We start from the raw sequence: 19,137 nt of genomic DNA, 5'->3' as shown, positions 1-19,137 counted from the left end.
CATTATATTTGAAAAATAAAGGTCTCAAATAACTGTGGCTCTGTTGGTGCAAAACTGTATTCCACACAACCTATACTCTTGAGGGATAAATGCAGTATGTTTACTTTAACAATAATACATCAGCTAAACAGCTAAAAGCAAGGAGGAATAAAAGTATTACTCCTAGTTGTGCCATGCTAACACCCCCGCTGGGGTGACGTTAGATTTTGACGCTGGCTCAGATTTACATTTTATTGTAAATCTGGGGAAGCATCAAAAGCAGTGGGTGTTGCAGTGAAAGGCCCGCTGCAACACCCATGGCACGCCCCTCTGACTCAGAAAACTGCGTTGGAGGGGTCCATATTTACAAGGAGGTGTAAAGCCACAAAAAGTGGCATTACACCTCCTTGTTAATATAGAGAAGTGGTTAGCACCAGAGGAGCGTCACAAAAAGGTACCTCTTCTGTAAGATTCTGTAAGATTTGATTATTAAAGTGATTTAAATGAATTATGTGGAATAAGTGCAGGATTCACAAATGTATTTGTGCATTAGATAGCTTAAAGACTTTTCTTTGTTTAAAATTATAAAGTAAACCAAACAAAGCACAGCTGCTAGGCCTTGCACATATGCACTAACTATCCCACATTCTAACCATATTGTTGTTGTTTGTACTGCCACTAATGTATTCAAATAAAAAAAAAATCCTAAAATCTGACCTTCTAATTTATTTAGAAAATCTAATTTTGTCACCACAATCATTTCTAGTGACTCTTGTTGATTGATAATCGTGGTGGAAAAAGGTACCTCTTCTGTAAGATTTGATTATTAAAGTGATTTAAATGAATTATGTGGAATAAGTGCAGCATTCACACAATAATAATTAATGTATTATTGTTAAAGTAAACATATTGTACTTATCTCTCAACAGTTTATGTTGGGAAAAATACATATGTGTCTGCCCAAGACTCAAGAGAGTAACATTTGGGCAACCCCTCTTTTATGTGACATGTTGGTGCAAAATGGAACAAAAAGTACATGGTCCATATCCCACTTGCCCTTATGGCAGAGATAACACTCTCTCTTTTACCTGTGGTTTTTGCCATGCTCCAGTTGTACAATTCAAAAGTAACATATTCAAATGTACTAAAATTATGAAGCGCTGACATCATGATAAATCTTCCATAATAAATATTTTTGAGGAGTCCTTACTATGTAACAAGAGGTTATTACCTCAAATCACTCTTCTTCATACAAAATTCCGAATCCCTGATAAAAATCACCCTCCCATATTCCTGGTTTCAAAAGCTTTTTAGCTGACTAACCGACCACAAGCAAACTGTTTCCTGCCTCAAATGAAATTACTTCAATGCAAAAATTAAATTAAATTCCTGTAAAATGCTAGCTTTTTATTCTGCCCTTTGAAAATGTATTTGTGCATTAGATAGCTTAAAGACTTTTCTTTGTTTAAAATTATAAAGTAAACCAAACAAAGCACAGCTGCTAGGCCTTGCACATATGCACTAACTATCCCACATTCTAACCATATTGTTGTTGTTTGTACTGCCACTAATGTATTCAAATTTAAAAAAAATCCTAAAATCTGACCTTCTAATTTATTTAGAAAATCTAATTTTGTCACCACAATCATTTCTAGTGACTCTTGTTGATTGATAATCGTGGTGGAAAAAGGTACCTCTTCTGTAAGATTTGATTATTAAAGTGATTTAAATGAATTATGTGGAATAAGTGCAGCATTCACACAATAATAATTAATGTATTATTGTTCAAGTAAACATATTGTACTTATCTCTCAACAGTTTATGTTGGGAAAAATACATATGTGTCTGCCCAAGACTCAAGAGAGTAACATTTGGGCAACCCCTCTTTTATGTGACATGTTGGTGCAAAATGGAACAAAAAGTACATGGTCCATATCCCACTTGCCCTTATGGCAGAGATAACACTCTCTCTTTTACCTGTGGTTTTTGCCATGCTCCAGTTGTACAATTCATAAGTAACATATTCAATTGTACTAAAATTATGAAGCGCTGACATCATGATAAATCTTCCATAATAAATATTTTTGAGGAGTCCTTACTATGTAACAAGAGGTTATTACCTCAAATCACTCTTCTTCATACAAAATTCCGAATCCCTGATAAAAATCACCCTCCCATATTCCTGGTTTAAAAAGCTTTTAAGCTGACTAACCGACCACAAACAAACTGTTTCCTGCCTCAAATGAAATTACTTCAATGCAAAAATTAAATTAAATTCCTGTAAAATGCTAGCTTTTTATTCTGCCCTTTGAAACTGTATTTGTGCATTAAATAGCTTAAAGACTTTTCTTTGGTTAAAATTATAAGGTAAACCCAGCAAAGCACAGCTGCTAGGCCTTGCACATATGCACTAACTATCCCACATTCTAACCATATTGTTGTTGTTTGTACTGCCACTAATGTATTCAAATTACACATTTTTCCTAAAATCTGACCTTCTAATTTATTTAAAAAATCAAATTTTGTCACCACAATCATTTCCACTGTATACAGTATGGATGGTGGAACTTTGGCTTTGCATACCTATAACAAATGTACAAAGTGTCTGCAACTGACAGCATTGTAAAAAGCTGGTAACTTATTTTTTTGTGCAGTACCCCTTGAAGAATATTGCCCTATGTGCTCCTTATCAAGTAAATTGCTCGTGAAAATCTACCCTTAATAAACGTAAGATTTCACGAATTCCAATTTACCATTTCTAATACACCAACCTATTTTTCTTTAAAATGTCAATTTTACTTTTAACAACATTAATTTTTAGAAAGTGTGCAGCGGAGAACTTGTGAAGTAGGGATAGCCCATTATTAAGACCCTTTGGAGTAAGACTGAGAATAATAATAATATCATCAGCATATAATAGGCAAGAGATAGGGTGCCTCCCTATTCTTGGCAGAACTCCCTTCCCACCCTTAAGCACTTGAGTGGTCACCACTATGTAATTATAGTTAGGACCATGTTTCCATAGAAAGAGCGTTTTTTGACATGCCTATATCTTTGGTGCCGTTTGATGAGTCTCCACAAAATGTTCTCAAAAAATGTGTAGCAGTGATTCTTGTAACGCATGGAAAGTTTTGTGGTGATCCGTCAAGCGGGGGCTGAGAAAAAGGGGAGTGGGTGTGAAAATGTTGTGTTTCCCATGTAATTCCCATAGGACCTTTAGATATGTTTACAGCCCGAACCACAGTACGCAGATGATGCTTATTTCGTGCAAATCCATTCAGTAGTTTTTGAGAAATTTAGGTAAATCCAAATTTGTATATCTCTGGCCACTGTGACTCCTCGGTTATTTTGCAAAAATTTGCACATTTTCCAGAATGCACGTGCGAAAAGAAGCGCTGTGATTGGCTGACTGCTACCTGACTAGAAAGTTCAGCCATCATTTTATTTAACAGGACACGGTCCCCATTAGTGAAAATCCTATTTGAAAGTAGCATAAGGGATCAGGGTGAAGGTACCCTGACACCAGGGGTGTGATATAGGTGTGTTTTAGGGGCAAATTATGGGTTTAAAATAATTTTGTGTCACCATGTGTGATATTCATGAAAATCTGCGAATGTTCGCAAATTATTCGCAAAATATTCGCAAATGTGAAAAAATGTGAAAGAAAAAACACAGACACATTCATACACTAATTCATTCACTCATACATACACACAGAGGCCCTCATTACAACCCTGGCGGTCGGTGTTAAAGCGGGAAAAAAATGGAATGACGACCATGGCAGAAACCGCCAACACAGACAGCCACTTTAACACTCCGACCGCCACGGTGGTAGAAACAAGCACTGCGGCGGTAACCGCCAACAGACAGGCGGAAGACAATGTACCGCCCACTGTATTACAAGGCACCAATCCGCCACCTTTTCCGGGGCGGTACCAACGACATGAAAAGCACAGCGGAAACAGTACACAGAAGGGTAACCACTCACCTTTCAACGCCCTACGAGGAACCAGGACGCCATGGAGGCCGAGTTACAGGTGTTACCAATGTTGGTTTACCTCCTCTTCTACCAGAAGCAGCAAAGATGGCGGCGACGACAACAGTGAGTACTGCACCTAGCACACGGGGGGAGGAAAAATAGAGTGACACACACCACACGCAACACCCCCACCCCCACCCTCACCCACAACAACAGACACACAAATACATGCATCAACATTACAATTACACCCCATCACCCCCTGGAAGAACGCAAGGACAAAATGAAATGATTGTAATGAGTGTAATCATTGAAAATCCAGATAGGGAAACACGTCTGTAAAATATAAAAATATACAAATATGTACAGCAACTACACAAGTCCAGATAGTGTTCCATTCATTGTAAGTGGACCAGTGGTCCCAAAATGCATGGGCGAAGCCCACACATGATACCTGCCTCTAAATGGAGAGAACACTGCTGGGGCATCAGGTCGAAAATAAACAGGCACCTCAGGGGGAAGGGGAGGGGGGGCACCTCAGCCGGATGAAGGGACGACGCCACTGCTCCATGAGGGGGTGCAAAGCCACAGTCTCAAAAGTCTCTCAAGTGGGTGGTTTGCCTACCGATTGGTCCTGGGGAGTGCAAAGCCACAGTCTCACAAGTCTCTCAAGTGGGTGGTTTGCCCATTGATTGGACCTGGGAAGTGCAAAGCCACAGTCTCACAAGTCTCTCAAGTGGGTGGTTTGCCCACAGATTGATCCTGGGAAGTGCAAAGCCACAGTCTCACAAGTCTCTCAAGTGGGTGGTTTGCCCACTAATTGGTCCTGGGGAGTGCAAAGCCACAGTCTCTCTAGTGCATACTTTTCTCCACTGGTTCTGGAGGGGGCTTTGTGCCCAGAGTGCTTCATCCTGCCAAGGACTGGGATAGTGGATGCTTTTCTCCACTGGTTTTGGAGGGGGCTTTGTGCCCAGAGTGCTTCATCCTGCCAAGGACTGGGGTAGAAGATGCTTTTCTCCACTGGTTCTGGAGGGGGCTTTGTGCCCAGAGTGCTTCATCCTGCCAAGGACTGTGTTAGTGGATGTTTTTCTCCACTGGTTCTGGAGGGGGCATGGTGCCCAAAGTGCTTCATCCCGCCAAGGACTGGGGTAGTGGATGATTTTCTCCACTGGTTCTGGAGGGGGCTTTGTGCCCAGAGTGCTGCAAATGGTGTGTGGCAGTTCCCATTCCCTCACCTGGGTGTGTGTGCCACAAGACTTTCTGGGAACAGGAAGCATGATACTCTATGGAGTCAGAGACACACCACCCTGCTGCGACTTTGCCTGCCAACTGCTGAGACTAACAGTGCTGGTTGTGGTGCCTTATGTAGTCTGTGCAGGGTCCAGGATGTCTCCTGCAGCCTCGGACGGCTGCCCACTGGGAATGTTGTACATGTCGGCTGTGGTGGCACTGTCTGTGCACGTCGCGGAGCAGGTGGAGGTGGTTGCGGCGGTGTCTGTGGCGGAGATGCTGCCGGTGGTGTATGTGTCAGCACCTGTGGAGGGGGACAGCAGGACGTCTCCTGCAGCCTCGGACGGCTGCCCACTGGGGATGATGCTGGGGACTGTTGCAGAGGCAGCAGACGTGCAGGTGGCGGTGGTTGCAGTGGTGGTTGCGGCGGTGGCCACCGCCGTACATGTTGCTCTTCTGTTTGGCGGAAGGGGTGACACCAGTCCCTCACCCGGAGGATCCGTGCCCTGAGCTGACTTCCCTTTAGCCTTGTGTCCCTTCCCCACCTTGGAAGTCACTGCTGGGACCTTGGCACTGTCCTCTTTTGTCTTGGAGGAGGCCTTGGTGGGTGGTTGATGCGGCTTTTCCCTACGGCATGTGGGCCCCTTCTTCACCTAGGCAGGTGGCGGAATAGGGTGATCCTTGGCCTCGCTAGGTGGCACACTGGCAGCCCTGATGGGTGCCGCCCGCAATGTTACTGGACTTGCAGGGACCACAGTGCTCGAGGATTTGGTGGCTGAGGTGCTGGGCTTGGATCTGGACATCCTGGCCCTAGGGGAAGGACGGGGGAGGTGTAGGGAAGAGGTCAATGTTAGCCAGGAAAAGTTTTTTAGACACACTGGGACGGGAAGATGGAGGAGGTTTGGGAGTGGAGGAAGAGGTAGTAGTTGTAGGAGGTGTACGTCTGCTGAGTTGGGTGAGGATGCATGGGCTGGAGGCTGTTGTGAGGTGGATGGCAGTTGAGTGGTGTGTGTGCCTGCATTTGTGTAGTTTGGGAGGAGGGCTCACAGACACACTGGACGTGTGAATGGTAGTGGGGTTGGTGATTGCATGTGAGAGGTGTGTGGTGATGGGCATGCTGGTGATGGAGGTAGTGGCTGAGGATGTAGTGCATGCAGGTGTGAGTGGAGACGAGACTGGGGCATGGAAGAGGGGGACACAGTGGAGGCAGTGGATGTTGGCGTGTCTGCATGGGAATGGTGCTTGTGTGAGTGCCTGTGGGATGTGTGGTGCTTATGTTTGCCATGTCCACTCTTGTGTGTTGATGAGTGTGCATGCTGGTCTGATGGTGTGCTTGGGATAGGCTGAGGTAGAGGGGATTGGATCTGGGTAGTGGAAGTTGGAGGGGGAAGGCTGGACACAGGGACAATGGCTGCAATCAGTGCTGAGGCCAGAGCCTGAAATGCTCTCTGTTGGGCTGCCACGCCAGAATGAATGCCCTCCAGGTATGCATTTGTTTGCTGCAAATGCCTCTTGACACCCTGGATGGCATTCCAAATGGTTGATTGCCCAACAGTGAGGGATCTCAGGAGGTCAATAGCCTCCTCACTGAGGGCAGCAGGGCTGACTGGGGCAGGGCCTTAGGTGCCTGGGGCAAAGAAGATGCCCACCCTCCTGGGTGAGCGGGCACGGGAACCACGCTGAGGGGCTGCTGGGAGGGCGGCGCTGGTAGGGAGGGTGGCGGCTGTACCTGTTGATGTGGTGGGCACAGAGGTGTCTGCCACTGCAAGGGAGCTCCCATCAGAGGAAGAGTCGCTGTCACTGGTGTCTCCTCCTGTCCCCGTCGTGGAGCTCCCCTTGCCCTCCGTCCCACTGGTGCCTTCAGACTCTGTACATTCACCCTCCAAGGCCATTTGGGTTTCAGCTCCCTCCTGCTCCGGTGCCAATGTTCCTTCGCCAGATGATGCTAATGCACACAAGGACAGGGTGACAAAACAAAAAGGGGAGGAAAGACAGAAGAGACACATGGTCAATGCCTGCAACACCACTACTGTTGGCGGACAAAACACACAGGGAGCAGCCCTATGCACTAGCCCATGCACTAACAGTTCAGGGGAAAAGCACATGCCCATGGGGACTCTGCCTAGACCCATTTGATGCACTCCTGGAACCCACAGGAGCCTGACTAGGTGTAGAGGGCCACTACCACTTTTGGGTTTAGAGTGCCACTGAGCCTGCCAAACAATGGATCTACCCTGGCGCGTTTACTCTGGCCTAGGGGAACCCACAGCCCACTTCCCCCACCCAGAAACCTCATAAAGCATGCTGAGTCAGCTGAATGAGACTGTAATCACCCCCTTGTGGCTGCTGTGATGCCCTCAAGCGCCCATCCAACTCAGGATATGCCACCGCCAGGATCCGGTTCATCAGGGAGGTCATGGTGCGACAGGCACCCTTTCCACATTGGGAGGCCATCCCCAGCTGGGCCTCCGCCGTCTTCTTGCTCCAGCGGCGCAGGCTTTCCCGTCTTTTGCGGCAGTGGGTGCTCCGTCTATGGTAGACCCCCAGGGTCCGCACTTCCTTGGCGATGGCATGCCAAATACCCTTCTTCTGGTGGGTGCTGACCTAGAGGAAAAGCAAGAATGGATGTTACTCCTCTGTCCGGTTCTTCTTACTCATTGGCCACAAACCTCCCACCCTGGCCCAGAAAAACATACACTGACCATCCTCACATGCTGTCCTCTGACCCCCCCCCGTATCTTCCATCCACGCCACTCCATACATTCATGTCCCATGCATCATGCTCAGAGTGTACTCACCTGTTTGTCTGGAGGACCGTAGAGAAGCGTGTACTGGGGGAAGACCCCAGCCACCAGCTTGTCCAACTCCTCTGTGGTGAAGGCAGGGGCCCTTTCCCCAGACACTGTAGCCATTGTCGCTTCCAGACTTAGGTCACAGCAGCACTTGCAGTGTAGGTCCTCTCCTGTTGAAGGTCAGGTATCAAGTGAGTGAACAGATAGAAAATGGCAGTCACGTCCGCGGCCGTGCGTACTGTCACCGCCGGCGTACATCGTCATTGGCTCCTGGAACCCATAGGGCCCAATAATAACCAATGCTGATTTGCGCCGCGGTCTTCGACCGCCTATCGCAACGCAGCACAACGCCAGCGCAGTTACCTCATTTCCCCTTGGCCCTCCTTACAGGTCAGGCAGCCACCATTTCAGGGGGGCACATGGCAGGGCAACTAACTGCGTCACAGCACTTTTGGCCAGGGATACGGACAGACAGCGCCACACACCGATTACATCACGATTGTTCTAAACACCCTTGTGAAACCTATGTGGTGTATGACCCTCTGCTTACCCTTCTCCTCCATAGGGCACTTCCGCTGGGGCAGGTGATGAGATGGCATGATCCTCCGGTTTGCAGACCCCTGGTGGACCTGGCGACAATGGAAGACAGACACATCATTATCACCTACAGACGTGATAGTGCCACAATCTATGAACTGTGTGCCCAGTTGGAGCCAGACCTGATGTCAGCTAACCACCATCCCACAGGAATCCCCCCTCTAGACCAGGTCCTGTCAGTACTCCATTTCCTGGCCTGTGGGTCCTTTCAAGCAACACTGCCCATGGCATCAGGGATGTCACAGCCAATGTTCTCTAACGTGTTGTCCAGAGTGTTGTCTGCCCTGCTGAAACACATGCGTAGCTACATCGTTTTCCCTCAGGTGGAGGATTTGCCCACAGTAAAAGGTGACTTCTATGCCCTGGGACATATCCCCAACATCATTGGTGCCATTGATGGTACACATGTGGCATTTGTCCCCCCCCAGGAATGAACAGGTGTACAGAAACAGCTAAAGCTACCATTCTATAAATGTGCACATGGTGTGTTTGGCAGACCAGTACATCTCCCATGTGAATGCCAAGTATCGTGGCTCAGTGCATGACGCTTACATTGTGAGGAATAGCAGCATCCCTTATGTGATGGGCCAACTCCAGAGGCACCGTGTGTGGCTAATAGGTTAGCCAAAGGTCCCAACACAGTTGACATAGGTGTCTGGGTATGGGTGAGTCCCTAAGGGTTGGAGGATGTCTAACAGTTGTCCCTCGATATTTGCAGGTGACTCTTGTTACCCCAACCTGTCATGGCTACTAACCCCAGGGAGGAATCCCAGGACAAGGGCAGAGGAACGCTACAATGAGGCACATGGGCGAACTAGGAGGATAATAGAGCGCACCTTCGGCCTCCTGAAGGCCAGATTCCAGTGCCTCCATCTGACAGGTAGCTCCCTATACTACTCACGAAGGAGGTGTGCCAGATCATCGTGGCATGCTGTAAGTTGCACAACCTGCCTTTGCGATGCCAGGTGTCTTTTCTGCAGAAGGAAGGGCTTGATGTTGGTCTTGTGGCAGCTGTAGAGCCTGTGGACAGTGAAGAAGAGGAGGCAGAAGAAGAAGATATAGACAACCGAAACAACATCATCATGCAATACTTCCAGTGAGAAACAGGTAAGAGACTGGCACTGCTCCTCTCATATCATACTACTGTTGGACATTGCATGAATCTGCCTTTTTACCTCTGTGTATGGACCCTGACATGTCACTTTGGCTTTCCATTTCACAGATCTGGGTCCCACTTTCTGCCTTCTGCTATGTTTACTGATGCCCAACAACTGTTGAACATTGGTATGTGAACATGAATATTGAACTTGCTATTTTTCTGAGAGGTTGAAATTACACATTTGAGAAAGTACAGACTGACTCCAGATTGATTTGTGATTCAAGGGTGTTTATTTCTGTGCTAATAAGTGGAGGGGGCTGTGCATTGAGCTGGGGTGATGGTGGAGGAATGTCCATGGTACAGTCCAGTTTCTTGGTATCACAGGTGCATTGTCCAAGGGGGCATAGGAAGTGGAGTTATGGTAGTGGAGAATGTTATTTCCTGGCCGGGGTCTTGGCAATGTTCTCTGTCTTGTTCCTGGATCTCAGGGACCGTTTGCGGGCTGGTTCTCCTTCTGCAGGGGGTGGGGTGCTGGTGGCCTGTTGGTCCTGTGGCGGGACCTCCTGTCCACTAGTGCCAGCGGAGGTGGAGGGCTGTTCATCGTTCAGGCTAGTGTCAGGGGTCCGTTTGTGTGCCACTGTATCCCTCAAGGTGTTGGCCATGTCTTCCAGCACCCCTGCAATGGTGACCAGGGTGGTGTTGATGGACTTCAAGTCCCCCCAGGTAGTGTTCCTCCTGCAGCCGCTGGTTCTCCTGAAACCTGGCCAGTACCGTGCCCATGGTATCCTGGGAATTATGGTATGCTCCCATGATGTTGGAGAGTGCCTTGTGGAGAGTGGGTTCCCTGGGCCTGTCTTCCCCCATCGCACAGCAGTCCTCCCAGTTTCCCTGTTATCCTGTGCCTCTGTCCCCTGAACCGTGTGCCCACTGCCACTGACCCTAGGTCCCTGATTGACTTGGGTTGGTGGCTTTGCCTGGGGTCCCTGTAGTGGTGGACACACTGCTGATTGATGTGTCCTGGGGACGGAGGGATGGGCCCGCTGGGTGGGTGCTGTGGTGGTGTTTCCTGAGGGGGGAGGTTCAGTGGTGGTTTGTGACTGTGGCAGGGGAACCGACTGTCCAGAGGTCCCTGATGGGCCGGGCTGGTCATCTTGATCCAGGCGTGCAGAGCTGCTGTCATCAATGTGGGCCTCTTCTGTGGGGGCACTGGATATGTCTAGCACCTCCTGTCCGGTGACGTTGGGTATGGGTCCTGTTGGGGTGTAAATGCATAGTTACAATGTGCAATGGGTGAGTTACCCTCTACTCCTGTGCTTGCATTATTGTGTTTGTGATTTTGGGGCCTGGGTGGGTATCTGTACTGGACATGCTTTGGTGATGGGGGTCCATGCATAGGTGTTGCATGCAGGGCTTGGTATTGGGATGGGTGGGTTGTGATGGTGGGGCATATGTGAGGTGGTGGAGTGATGGGGGTGAGAGTAGGGGTATGAGTTTGTGATGGCATGCAGGTAGGGTGGGGGATGCAGTAGTAAGGATTTGACTTACCAGAGTCCAGTCCTCCTCTACTCCTGCGAGGCCCTCAGGATGCATGATTGCCAAGACTTGCTCCTCCCATGTTGTTAGTTGTGGGGGAGGAGGTGGGGGTCCACCGCCAGTCCTCTGTACTGCTACCTGGTGTCTGGATACCACGGAACGCACCTTCCCCTGTAGATCTTTCCACCTCTTCCTGATGTCATCCTGTGTTCTGGGATGCTGTCCCACTGCGTTGACCCTGTCGACAATTCTCCACCATAGCTCCATCTTCCTAGCAGTGGAGGTCTGCTGCACCTGTGATCCAAAAAGCTGTGGCTCGACCCGGATGATTTCCTTCACCATGACCCTGAGCTCCTCCTCAGAAAACCTGGGGTGTCTTTGAGGTGCCATAATGTGGTGTGGGTGATGTGTGAGGTGCTGTTTGTTTTGCTGTGTGATGTGTTGTGTTGGTGTGTGTTCTTTGAGGTGCGTGGATATTGTATGAGTGATGGCGTTGTGTGCCTGTGGATGCTGGTGTTGTGTTTGCTATTCTCTCTTTCTGTGCGTCTTCAAAAAAATGCCATTGTAAGGGGTTGTGGGTAATGTGGGTGGGTGTTTTATAGTGGTATGGGTGTGTGGGTGTGGTGTGTATATGTGTATCAGGTGCGTGTATTTTGAATTGTCCAATGTGGTTGTGTTTTGTAAGTGTGTGTCTATTTTGAGCGCAGCGGTGTGTACCGCCAATGGTTTACCGCGGTTGAAAGACATTGATTTGTGGGTCGTGATAGTGTGGGCGTATTCCTGTTGGCATGACAGTGTAGATTTTGGTATCCCCCCTTTATCACTGACCTTTGGTGTGGCAGACTTGTGTGGGTGTCTGTATTGTGGCGGATTACGAGATGTGGGTCATAATACCTGTAGCGGATTTCTGCCGCGCCCACGGTATCTTGACGGCTGTCAGCATGGCGGTAAGCGGGATTTACCACCAGGGTTGTAATGAGGGCCAGAGACTCCTGCGCCCACTCACACACCCACTCAGACACTCATGCACCCACTCAGACCCACTTATAGATTCACACACCCACTCGGACACTCACGTACCCACTCACAGGCCCACTGAGAGATAAAGGCCCTGTGGCCAACCTGCGCTGTAGCCGGCCAAAGGCCATGTGTGGCGCAGGGTTGGGTGGTTATAATGGTTTGGCTGCAAGGCCTGGCTGCAGACCAGGCTTTGTGACCAACCCCCGCTGCACACTGAATTACGTATAGTAATTAAAATTACTTTATGGTAAAAAAAACATGGAAATTCACTGAAAAACACAAAGGTTACACTGACGTTATAGTTAGGTTCTGAATTTACTCGTACAAAACCATAGAAATTCAGCAGTTATAGTTAGAGTTCTTTCAAGTAACTATAACTCGCGCCCTAAGGTAACTATAACTCGCGCCTTCGCCATGTATAGTTTTTTATCAATTATTTTATTGCAAATGTTGCAGTGATAATTTCAAAGATGCCATACAAGTTTTCATCAGTGATATAATATATGGAGTAATTTGTTGTGCATGGTGAAGGTGCGAGTCATAGTTATCTTAGGGCGCGAGTTACAGTTACTTGAAAGAACCCTAACTACAACTGCTGAATTTCTATGGTTTTGTACGAGTAAATTCAGAACCTAACTATAACGTCAGTGTAACCTTTGTTTTTTTCAGTGAATTTCCATGTTTTTTTTCTGTTCTGCTGTTGAAGAGGCATGCCAGGCTGATGTTATTGCTGGGACTCAAATAGCAGCCATGTAAACAAGACACTTGCTTCATGTGCGGGTAGGCTGGTGTGCTCAACAAGGTCCACTTCTTGGCTTTCCACAGCCAGGTGCCCTTTCATGCAACAGGTTAGCAGAATCAGAGCTGGCTAGGACACTACAGCCTTCTTTCAAATGGACATCTACAAGCCACACTAGGGTCGCCTTAGCAGTCTACAGGTACAGTACCTCAGTCCACAGTGCCCGCACTGTCTCTGAGCAACCTGAAAACAGCTCCCCACCCTACAAGATCTCTGCCGAGGGTCAAGCCACCTGAGAGAATACAGCTGTCTAACAGCCTGGGCATGAGCGCATATGGGCCCATATTTATACTTTTTCAGTGCCGCATTTGCGCCGCTTTTTAACGCATTCCGGCACAAATTTTAAAAATACAATTGTATTTTGTATGTTTGCACCGCTTTTGCATAAAAAAATGACACAAATTCGGCGCTAAAAAAGTATAAATATGGGCCATGGTCTCTCCCGAAATTTACAGTGTTGAGACAGTTTGGGTTGGCCAGTTAGGGAAACGGGAGAGGAGTCCTGGGCTGGCATCCAGGTAGAGGTGACCGGCTCAGCAAGGGAGAGGTGAAGGAGTTGTCCTGGAGCCCTAGAGTGTGGCAGCAGGGTGGGGAGGGCGGGTGCTGCCCCTCCCCTCACAGCTGACACCTGGTTCCTGGTGTCACTTTCCCTCCAGTGGGTGTTTCTGCCCTTGCAGTCCCTACACACAGCTTTCAGCACCCTTCTGTGCTGCTGCTTGGCCCACAAACAAAACTGGGCAGAGGACTTTCAAAGGGTTTTTGGCAGCCCCGAATAGTGTTGGTCTGCAGCTCCTGCTCAGCTGTGTGCAGCCACAGCTGCATGCCGCATTATGCGTGGGTTCCTGTGGGTTCCACGCAGCGACTCAACCAGTCAGCAAAAGTCAATCTTAAATCAAGCAAGCTATTAGTGCCTTCTTGTGGCACTGCCAGTTCAGAGCTTTCAAGGTTTGATAGTTTAATGTTAAATCAAATTAACTAATTCTAACATTTTAAAAATGTAATTAAATTTAATTGAATGCTAAAAACTATATATAAATGCCAGATAATTATTCCTTTATTATAAACTGTTAATGAGCTTTTTTTGCGTTTAAAATTTAATTAGATTTTAAATTAAAAAATATTTATATAAATTCTATAGTTGCATACATTTTAATAATTTTTCTACATAATAAATATAACTTTTTTTACTTTAGGTGTTTTTTTTTATTTCAATCTTAAGAAAAATAATGTAATTTAATATGCTCAAAATAATCAAATATTTAATTAAAAATGTGTTTACTAATGCTGTACATTTTGTTATATATTGTTCTACATTAACAAAAAAATCGAATTTACTCACATCAATATTTTAATTAAACATATTTTTACTAATTTGTTTTTTTAATTTAGTAAACTTGAAAACTTTCCCCAATACTTTATCATGAGGAGATCGCCATCCCGATAGCGGGGACCTCCGCCTACGTGTGAAAAGTTACAAGTAGTAGCTTAGCACTCGTGGGAGGCATTTAGGTATACACTTTCAAAGAACTTTACACTGATAAATAGTGAATAGCCAAAAGCAGGAAAGTTACTTCAAATTGTGAGAGTAAATTTATCTGTAGAATCTGCACGTGTAAATTTACCTTTGTGAACAGTGGGTTCCCTGGGCCTGTCTTCCCCCAGAGTATTAACCAGCTTGTACAGCTTTAAGGCAGGTTTGAAAACTTACCTCTCCTAGACCTCTCAGTAAAACCAATGACAAGCCATCTCCACCAAGCTGGCGAGCACATTAGAAGTATCCTTATTCGTTAATTTCTAAACTGTGTCTTTTCTCTACTTCGGGTTCAACCATACCCAGCACGAACTATAACTAAGCCCCACCTGCCCTTGCTTCCCAAGCCTTATCCGCAGCTAGATATACCTTTCAACTTACTCATGTTACGAGAGGTTGTGTTATGCTGTGGTAAGAGGTTTTATTAACTGCTCAAACAGTTGAAAAATTTGTTGTCACTGTCACATTGAGTGAAGAAATGTACCATTTTCAGACTAGAATATGAATGATCTCCTTATGAGTTAAATTTGGTGTAATTTTTGACTCTCACCTTTCAAGTCATAAGATATAGAATTTCACAATTGTGCCACCTAAACTTGATCCTTCTACCAACGTACCTTGTGAATCAAAAGCCTGATTGCACAGTATGTCTTATCTGGTACTTCTGAGACATCATCACCCAAAAGAACGGCTTCGCCTTTAAAGGACACAACAACCAGTCATAAGGATAAAGGCATATAAATACCCTTTTATGAATGGGCAATTAGTAGAGGAAATATAGGGCTGGAGGTACATGACCAATGTTCTTCAGAGCCAGCAGTATGAAATCTGTAGTGTTCTGTATATGTATAAGTTGAAGCTATTTGATGGCACCTCCATGCCGGGTGAGCCTATGTAGATGCCATCCGATACAGTTTGGATGAAATAAACACAATACAGAGATACCAATAGTACAGTTGAAATAAAGTTTGGAGATTTACTATAAAGACTGGACTCAGTTCAGTTGGAAATGTATTACATCAGGTGTATGCAGTAAAGGTGTTTTTTGTGATTTCCTAAATATCATGTGAACAGGTTCAGTTCTAAGGTCTGACAGAAAATAGTTACAGAAAGCAGATTCGACCCTTGATAAAGTGTATTCAGTGCTCAAGGGGTCTTGAATTTAGACGCTTCCAGGCAGGAGTTTTTACTCCTGAAACAGACTGAGATGTTGAGCTAATATTGCAGATAATGAGGGTGATTTAGTTGGATAGGTGTCCATGCGAAGCGAAAATCTCAAGTCTTGTCCTACAAAACTTCAGTATCATCCTTTCATGCACTCAGCAGACGAAGGAGCAATTCACTATAAAAAAGTGACATTACTAATGAATGTACATGTAAGAGTTATGTAGGATGTATGAACCAATGAAATTCAAAGAATAATTAATGTATATGTATGTTGACCGTGCATGTGAGGTACCATGCAGAAATTCCAAAGGTCAGTTACTCCGCCTTAAATATTGGATGTAAGTGATAGGCAAATGAAGTAATAGACGTAAGGCATAAAAACTGATATTTGAGGTTTACAGAACAATTGTGAGAGCTTTCCATACCTTCTTCCCTCCTTGTTCGTTCAGATAATATATGGCTTGCTGGCAGAGAAGAATGTGGACTTATAAGCAAGACAACAGTTTATCTTGATTCGAATCACTGCTTCAATTGGCAGCCCATGCAATTCCTTCAGAATGGATAAGATGTGGATTCATTTTTTAGTGGATGGCAGAAGTCTGGTTGTTGCAGGTTCACCTTGATAAGTAAGGGTAAAGTGAGGACTGAGGAACACTTGCAAGGATGAACTCCAAGGCAGGCGATGACTAGAAAACGAGCAGTGGTTTTCAAGAATGTGAGGGAAAATATTTGGTCTTGATGGGAGGATGCTGATGACATTTGGCAGACATGGTGATTCTTATTCATATAAAGATTAGCCTATAAAGATAAAGCTATAAAGATTCCTATAGAAATTAGGCTATAAAGATTCTTATAAGGATAAGCAGTGTCTGGCTGCTCTGACAGGCTGCAGCGCGCCTGGCAGATCCGCAGGCCGAGCGAAACAGCACCACCTGGAGGACCCGCGAGGAACCGTAGATGCGCTCGGCCAAAGCCTACCACCTGGGGAACATCAATTATTGCTGCAACAAGCTGGGGAAAAACAGCGTGAAACAAACGGTCAATAAACGTGGCGGCCAGTAATTACAATGATCGCAACCACAGATTATGTACAACAGCTAAAGAGCATAACAGAGAAGGCAGTAACTTAACTGATGAGCAGTGAAGAAGAAGGAACAGGAAGGGACGTCATACACATATATACATCGGACTGTTACTTGATTGGACAGTGGTTGTTATGGAGACACATTCCATCATGGGTCATGGAATATGTAGTTTATTGTTTTTCTTTACTTATACCTTCTTTGACGGCTGCTATGACCATAAAGTGAAGAGGAAAATGCATATTCCTCACCGCTGTGCCCTTAATAGAATTGAAACTTTCCGTTTTGTTAGCTAGGACATTTTTCATTCTTATTCCTATGAAAGTTAGTGTAAGGTATAATGTAGGATGAAGTGTGAAACCTAAAACTCGTACTGATTTTTTAGAGTTGCTGTTTTCAGAACCATATTTTAACAAGGTCTACTTATGCAGAGCAATGTACACACACACATTCAAAAGCATAGAAATATAGCTATGACATGGCTCGAGCTGGAGAATAAAAAGGAGGTTTTCCTCGCATGTGTGATCACTCATGGAACATCTCAGGAAGTTCTTTGATGCAAATAAAAGTGACAATGGATAAAGCAGTACTAGGAACATTTCAGGAAGTTCTTTGATGAAAATAAAACTGACAATGGATAAAGCAGTACTAGGAAGATCTGAACACCACAAAACTCGCCTTGCTGCCAGCCACAAATATGGTTTGCTTCTGTCCATAGGAGTACAGTGAGCTTGTGCTAGATGCTAGCTTCAGTGAGCTCCGGGCTGTTCTTTCACAAGAGGATGAATAGGGAAGATGTATGTCAGTGGTGTGTGTGAGCAGAGCCGTTGCAATCCCTGAGCAACACTAATCTCAGATGAATCGAGTCATGACTGCCATTTTATGCGGTGCTACCATTTTCACTTCAACCACAGACTTTCCCTTTGACCCTCACTCCTTACCAAGAACTGAAATGTAGAGCCTCCAATCGTAAGAGTATATGTTTGATGTAAAATAAGTCCAGGGTTCACGTCACTCCCGAACACCCTTGTGCCATGATGGGCATGCTAAATTAATCATTTCAAGTGACAGGCTGAAAGAAACACAGGTCACAGCAACAGATGGGTGCATACAGGTTATAATCACAGTTTACTCTGGGAAATGTTGTGCCGGACGTCAAGCATCACAGCATGATTGTGGCAAAGATTGAACTCCAGGCCATGATAAAGGTATGGCAGGAGTTGCTCTTGTCAGCGTAAGGGATAGTGCTAAGGAGCAAATGCATTGTCATGCCTAGGTAATGGATGGAGAAACTGGTCTAACTCAGTGATACTCAATGTACGGATCGGGGTGCGCATGCGGCCCTCCTGATATTTACATATGGCCCCCAGGTAAATAGCAGCACTGTGCTGCTGCTTACTTGACTCATCACTAACACTAAAAATGTTAAATAAATGGGCAAGTATTTATTTAGAGGCTAATTGAAGTTAAAGAAAGGGATCAACTAGAGTGTCATGGACCTCTTAACTTTAGAAACAACATTATTAAAGACATCTTGCAACAAAATTATAAAAGTATGATCTGGTTGAAATTCACAAAGTGCATTTCAATAACTTACCGTTTCACCTTAGTACGCAAGATTATATCAATGCATTGAAAAGTATTTTTTTAAGTGATAGTTTTCAAACATGAATTTAGAAACTTCCATTCACCCCCACACCCTGACAACAATGTGTATTGTGAACTAAGAGGCAAGTCAGATACGTGAACTCTTTGGGAGGCCGGGTTTCTATTTTACATGAACAACATTATAGTTTATTAAATCAGACACAGATGGTTTTGTACAGCATACATCCTGAAGATGTATTTCAAAGTCCTCATATCTGATGAACAAAAAGGAAAAAAGGACGTAAAGTGAAATAAAACATTTGCCTAGGATGAAGCATTTTGGTTAAGTGGAGAAGCTGGGATTAATACCTAAGTTTCTGTTTTCACATTGTGCAATTCAGACACCAGATGTATATGCTTCACTTCCACTACAACCACTTTACCACTAGCCCTCCCCCCAGCCCTCTGATCACCACCCTGCTTGCATCAATTCGGTCATGGGTCACACTACAAACAAAATAGTGTGGCCCCTAGGAAAATGTTTGTGAGTACCCATGGTCTAACTGTATGAATTATCTCCTCTCGTGACCAAGGAGTTGGAAAGAAAAATGACAATTGGCAATAACAGGCAATGAATGAGTATGCATATTTAACATCTGAGCAGGGAACCTGGCTCTGCTCAAGGATTGATATCCTAGAAGCAAGTTCCAAATGCATTTTGAGCTCTGTACTTTGACTGTAT

General features: G+C 45.6%; 1 protein-coding gene across 5 annotated transcripts in view; it reads right to left on the bottom strand.

The window, feature by feature from the left end:
- Positions 1–19,137, bottom strand: part of PLXDC1 (plexin domain containing 1) — a 358,840-nt gene that overhangs the window by 164,952 nt on the left and 174,751 nt on the right. The window lies entirely within an intron of this gene.

The sequence above is a fragment of the Pleurodeles waltl genome, chromosome 6, assembly GCF_031143425.1.
Source record: "Pleurodeles waltl isolate 20211129_DDA chromosome 6, aPleWal1.hap1.20221129, whole genome shotgun sequence".
NCBI lineage: Eukaryota > Metazoa > Chordata > Amphibia > Caudata > Salamandridae > Pleurodeles > Pleurodeles waltl.
Note: the sequence above shows the minus strand (reverse complement) of the source record. Positions and strands in the feature narration are given on the sequence as shown.